General features: G+C 40.2%; 1 protein-coding gene across 1 annotated transcript in view; it reads right to left on the bottom strand.

The window, feature by feature from the left end:
- Nucleotides 1-1,082, bottom strand: part of LOC135524708 (glutamate receptor ionotropic, NMDA 2B-like) — a 148,797-nt gene extending 147,715 nt beyond the window's left edge. Inside the window, 1 exon segment of the mRNA XM_064952480.1 lies at nt 645-1,082. The gene's annotated coding sequence lies outside the window, so the exon portion shown is untranslated.
- Between the last annotated feature and the right edge of the window lie 5,641 nt (nt 1,083-6,723).

Genomic DNA, 6,723 nt, shown 5'->3' on the forward strand with positions numbered 1-6,723 from the left:
AACTAGATTCAGCCACGGGACGATTCTTGAGCGGATGGTCGGGGGGCCGGAACATAATTACAAATCATTCCTAGACTGCAAATTGACCGCAAGAAGCTCAAACAGATATAATATTTGACTAAAACATAATATTTTCAAGCCTTGCTTATATTTATATATGATCACGTGTCTCTCTATGCGTGGGAAATGCGTTCCAAAATTCAAATCACTTGGAGATCATTTTCTGGTGTTTTTACAGTCTTTTATGTGTTTTCGCTCAAACTTGGGGGGCCAAATCAAACCACCCCCAGGCCAAATTCAGCCTGCAGGCCACCAGTTGGGCAACCCTGGATGACACAATGAGCTGTTCTATACAGTACAGTTCATGTAGAGAGTAAATGTATAGAACACTTATTAAGATCAGAAGCTGTGATAAGAAAGTGTGGTGAGGATAGATCTAAAAGGACAGAGAGAGATCTAGATACTGTACACCCCGTTAGAACGCAACCTACTAATCAAAGTTCATCCGGAATACACACACAGACAACCCTACATGCTAGTGCGCACACACACACACACTTATACTCTCTCTCACACGCCTGCAAGCACACACACTATAGATGCAAGCAGAGGCACGTACACACACAGTTCAATCCACTACTCACCTATTTAACTCTTGTCTGTAACTCATTATTAATTTAGTGGTGATCAGAGGAGTGGGACAACAGTAAAGACAGAGCTGCCACTTGAAAACACAAAATGTGGTGTGGGTTCCTTAGTCCTTCATGGTGAAATCCTGCTCAAAGCAATAAACATGGGGTGTTTGTTTGAATTGAACCCCCTTTTCAATCCACAAGAAGAAGAAAAAAGACAAAAGTTGAAGATGTGAATGCTATTGATTGAAATTGTTTGCCATAAACTGTGCGTGTGTGAGCGTGTGTGCATGTGTGCGTGTGTGTGTGTGTGTTTCCAATGGACACACAAGGGCTACATTAATAACTTATTTTGGATGAACTGGTGATGTTGATGATTGAAAAGGGACCTCCCATAAGACATATAACTCAGATGCTGAGAAGAACCATCATAAAATAAGAGGGGAATTTGACAGAGAGAGATGGAGAGCAATGAGATGAACAACATTCTTCTCCTACTGATTTCTATTCTTATCTGTCTATCAGTCTGTCACTATTTCAAACCTACACACACACTGTGAACAGCGGTCTTCAGATCTGTCGCAAGCCAAGGCTTTACAAGCTTTTTAATCTACTTTTCAACAACTAAGCCAGGAAGCCTTTCCTGATTTACGTGCCTTTTGAGATACAAGAGAGGTGGAATACAAGGAAGGGGAAGAAACAGCTCCAGAGACAATTTATGGAGAACTGTCCATTCTAGTTGAAAAAACATCAAACCGAAATAAGGAGGGGGATGCAGAAACAAACAGAATTGAAAACTAAAAGGGAAATTGGTATGGGATGTTTATTACTTTTGGGTAATGTGTGCGTGTCAATAATTCATGGTGAGAGAGAGGGGGGGGGGGGCAAGTGGGTGGGTGGGGGTGAGAAAGCTACATACAGATGATGGACCAGCTGAATGAAAGAAATTGAAAATCAAACATTAACCGTGATATGTCAAACAACCAGAAATAACCATAGGGGTCCAGTAATACCTTACCCAACACTGGCAGTTTTTAAGTTTCTGTCCAAATACATAGTTTGCGAAATCACGAGTCAAAACTTCAGGCAAAACGTAGTCATTTTGTGCTAATCTTCCAATTAAGACTCAAAATGGCATCAGGTACATATGAGAAATGCAATGTATAAGGCGAGACAGAGAAAACGCCAAGATAGATAACTGTATTCCTCAAAGACAACAATTAAAAATGGATGAAGTTTGACTGAACTGACGCGGCGAAAGAATGGGCATGGGAGAATTGTGAGACCAACATCAACTGACTATGAGTACCAGATATAATCTCTCTCCTTTTCGCCATAGTTTAGTGTGTGAGTGTGTGTGTATGTGTGTTTCATGTATACGTAAAGCACACACAAATACACACACAGACAGACAGATAGACAGACACTAAACAATAGTAAACCTACCTAGAGTTACCAATTTAAGAATCCCGCAAAATTGTGATGCATAGGATGTGGGTGAGGAAGGACCAGAGGAGGAAGATAAGGAAAATGGGGGAAAAGGAGTCATTGAAGAAAAGTTGCTGTTTAGTTGTTTCTTTCTTTAAAAAATTTACATCTGAGTTTAAAGACAGAGAAAGAGAGGGAGAGGAATGTGCTGTGGAGAACTGGTGGAAAAGGGTAGAGGAGAGAAGGAAAGGAATAAGGATCGAAAAGGATGGAATGGTGAGGAGGGAGAGAGGAAAGAGACAGGAAAGAAAAAAAGGGAAAGAAAAAAAGTCTCAAAATAAAAATAAAAACTCCCCCTCCTCTCTCTCTCACTCATAAATAGAGGAAATTGTACAGCAGGTAGATGGAGAAATAAATGAGGAGGCAAATGATAGAGAGAGCGAATATATGAAAAGATGAAGCACCTCCCAGCACCACGATAAGGAAGAGAAAAAACATACAACGAAAAAAAAAATTGAATACTCCAAAGCCTTCCGTTTTGGCGGTTTGTGTGAGCTGAGAGGAGGGTTATCAGTAAATTCTCCAACTGTTACAAATCTTCTTCATCTCTTCCTTTTCTGCCAAAACCAGGAGCCTTCCGGTTATTTAAGATGTAAAGCCTTCTCCAGGACAACTGTTAAACGTATCAAACAGGCGGCATGCTGAGGTACTACCCAGAGCTAGAGACAACGTACAACTGGCACCTCCATCTGCCTTAGAACGTAGATCTCAAAGTGCGCTGACTCGCTGTCCACCCCCTCCTCTACTAGAGACCAGAGGGGGGGAGGGAAGAGAGAGAGGGAGAGGGAGAGGGAGGAAGGAAGGAAGGAAGGAAGGAAGGAAGGAAGGAAGGAAGGAAGGAAGGAAGGAAGGAAGGAAGGAAGGAAGGAAGGAAGGAAGGAAGGAAGGAAGGAAGGAAGGAAGGAAGGAAGGAAGGAAGGAAGGAAGGAAGGGGGAGAGATGTGTGGAGGTGGGTTCCTCTATAGAATTTTGAATTAAAGGGATGCAGGTTCTCATTTGCAACAAATGTCTAGTAAAATCTAATATAATAAGGAGAATGGCTCCCCCTATTGTCAATAATTAACACCTGCTACCTGACATTTTTTTTTTAAACTAACATCGTGTTCAGCGGCGTCATGCACCCCTAGAAATCTGTGTGGGCACAAAGTACTTGAGGAAGGCTGTTTCTAACACCTGAAAAAGCCTTTTCCTGCAATCTAGAGCCCTAATCATTATGCTTAATTCTATGGAAAAAAAATATATGTATATTTTTCTGTATATCTAAGCATAACTCCTGAGCTGCCTGTATCCTCCTGACTGGTGGTGATCTTCTTTTAAAGAAACTAAATATGCTTTTCTGCATCGCTGATCAAATCTGCATAAAAGATTGAGTCTTATTCAGTACGTTTAGTAGTTGTTTGCTTTTCTAAAGTCTACCAACATTGCCAGCAGGCTTGCCAGCTAAGATAGTGAGACAAGCTAGTTACTATAACTTTATTGATAGCCTGAAATGGCTTCTTGGTAGCTGGTTATGAGGTTGAGAGATTGGAGACTTACCTGGGCTAGCTAAAGTAATCTTCATAAAATTGCTAGGTGGCTGGCAGTATTACAGAGAAACGACAACAATGAAATAAACAAAAACATATTTGTATACATTTTTTTATTGAAATGTTTTAAAACAGGACAAATCTGAGGGGGGCACGTGCCCCTGTGCCTTCTATGGGCATGACGCCTCTGTTTCAATAAAAAAATAAAACATTTGATGAACAACACTGACGATCTGGAGTGAGATAGGTGGACATGGCAAAGTAGCCTATGGGCCTAAATGGTGAGAACTCACCATCATTTGAGGACTTCCTCTCTTGGAAATAAAAGTCAAACCACAAAGTAAAAGCAACAATAGGCTAGTATTTTGCTGTACTCATGGACTGTATTATAAAAATATTTTGGAAATATGGAAGATATGCTAGCAAGTTCAAAAGGAGAAATAGACTAAATACTTCTGAAAACGTGTGCTCTACACATGCAGTAAACTTGAGGTAAACTCACCAGTATCATGGAAATACTAACTTACCTAGCTATATCTACTGAAGATGTTGACGAAGGGAAATTAAAACAACATCCGTAAGCTCCCAGGCACAATTTTGCAGCAGAAACTTCTGTGGGATCAATCTAATAAGTGCTTTGTGCTTTTGCTGTTTGACTTAGAAGGCTCATCATGGCAGGAATTCTGACAGTTTAGCTTTGAAGAAGTTGATGAGAAGATTGCAGTCAAAATGTAGGTCAAGATTTTCCTATGTAATTGACTAATTTTTCCTCTTGCCAATTTAAGATGGATCTCCATCTATGCTGCCTTTACACAGGCAGCCCAATTCTGATCTTTTGACACTAATTGGTCTTTTGACCAATCAGATCATATCTTTTGACAATAATTGGGCAAAATATCAGAATTGGGCTTCCTGTGTAAATATAGCCTATGCTACCTTTATTTACCAGATTATCCCATCTGAGCTTAGTCATATGCTATGGACTGTGATTGTGTAGGCTAACTAACCTATGGTTGGACTCTAGACATAAAAGCTGTGACGAGGGGGTAAATGCCCATAGAGAAAGATAGAGGTCTCTAGTGGCCAAAAGGCCATTTTAGCATGGGCACCGCCATCACTTCTTGAGTGTAGGGGGCAGGATTTTTGTTTTTGGCAAAAAAAAAACGTATCCATTTGAAACTGCCTATTTCTTAGGCTTCCTCAAGGTGTCAACAGTCTTTAGACATAGTTTCAGGCTTTCATTTTGAAAAATGAGCGAGAAAGATAACATCGCGTCAGTGGACAGCTGGGTGTTTGCAGAGTTTTGCTTGCGCAACAAAGTGGGGCAGCCATTGTCTCTCCCTCTCCTATTGAAAAAGCGACAGTCCCTGTTGACATATTATCGATTATATATTTTTAAAACAACCTGAGGATTGATTATAAAAAACGTTTGACCCTTTTCTGTGGACATTACGGATACTATTTGGAATTTTCATCTGCGATGTCATCACCGCTCGAGCCTGTGGATTTCTGAACATAATGCGTCAAACAAATGGAGTTATTTTGGATATAAAAATAATATTTATGGAACAAAAGGAACATATATTGTGTAACTGGGAGTCTCGTGAGTGCAAATATCCAAAGATCATCAAAGGGAAGCGATTTAATCTATTGCTTTTCTGACTTTTGTGACCAATCTACTTGGCTGCTAGGTGTTTGTAATATTTTGTCGACTGAGAGAGATGTTCTTACATAAACAATTGTTATGCTTTCGCCCAAAAGCTGTATTGAAATCTGACACGCCAGTTGGATTAACAACAAGCTAAGCTGTGTTTTGCTATATTGCACTTGTGATTTAATGAAAATTAAATATGTTTAGTAATTGAATTTGGCGCGCTGCAATTCAGCGGGTGTTGATGAAAATGATCCCGCTAACGGGATGGGTGCGTCAAGAAGTTAAAGTAGTCAACTGGGTGGGGATTCCTATGGGTTGTAGCCTCAATGGCTCTGCCCATGCTGTCACAGCTATAATGGCACAGATATAAAGATGAGTCCTCTATCTATCTCTATGTTAAATACCTACTAAAGACAGCTAGGCTTACAAATATAAAACCTAATAAACACCTTATTCCTGACCTCCCAACTTCACAGCTTGTCTGATAATTCTTTGAGCACTCCAAAGCACCAGATGTGGAATCTCATCATGCTTCTGGAATAGAACATCCTCATGTTGTGCAGTGCTTTGTTCATAGCACATGTTCATATACAGGACAATAGGGGGGAAACACACAAGTGTCAGTCAGCCTTTCATACCTTAAGTGCCACTCTTGTAGATCATGTGAGGAGAGGGATGGTCATGGAAGCTGGTGTCAGTGTTGGATAATGACAGCTTTATTGGTGCGTTTCTGAATGGCTGCCACCCTCCGGATCTCTTTAGCTGCTGACAGGAAACTTCTATAAAAGTACCTCCAGGTGCCATAAGAAAGCCTAATGTCAGATTGTCGGCTGGAGAGAAAGAAACATGAATATTGGTCTGCAATGCAAGTAATTCCTTGCAACATTGATTAATACTGAATCAATTGAATGTATAATGGTATGTAATAAAAGCAATCAATGACAACTTCAGTACACTACATAAAGCTATGACACGAAGGCTGTGTTTTAATAGCCACTCTAAAAACCCAAATCTGACTTTCCTTCTACATCCAATCGTTTTTCTTTTTGTTTACTCAGTTTTACATGCGACCCACATCCGATTTGCACGTTCAAACTGACATAGCCTCTGAAGTAGTCCTAAGGATCCCGGATAGCACACAGATGCAATGCTCATTTCCTGTCACTGTTCCTTTACATTTTGGGGTGGTTGTCATGATAATGGCAGGACATGTGCAAAAAATAAAACTTTCAGATCAAAAGAATCTGAGCGTCCAGTCAGAGGTTGCATATGGAGGATATGGTTTGTATCAGGGTTGAGATCCACATAGAGGTGGTAAAATTGAAATTGGAAGTGAAAAGATCCGTTCTATGGCTGCGTTTACACAGGCAGACCAATTGTGATATTTTTCCACAAATTTTTTTTTTTAAACCAGCTTTTTTGA

Source organism: Oncorhynchus masou, chromosome 4 (assembly GCF_036934945.1).
Source record: "Oncorhynchus masou masou isolate Uvic2021 chromosome 4, UVic_Omas_1.1, whole genome shotgun sequence".
NCBI classification, from domain to species: domain Eukaryota; kingdom Metazoa; phylum Chordata; class Actinopteri; order Salmoniformes; family Salmonidae; genus Oncorhynchus; species Oncorhynchus masou.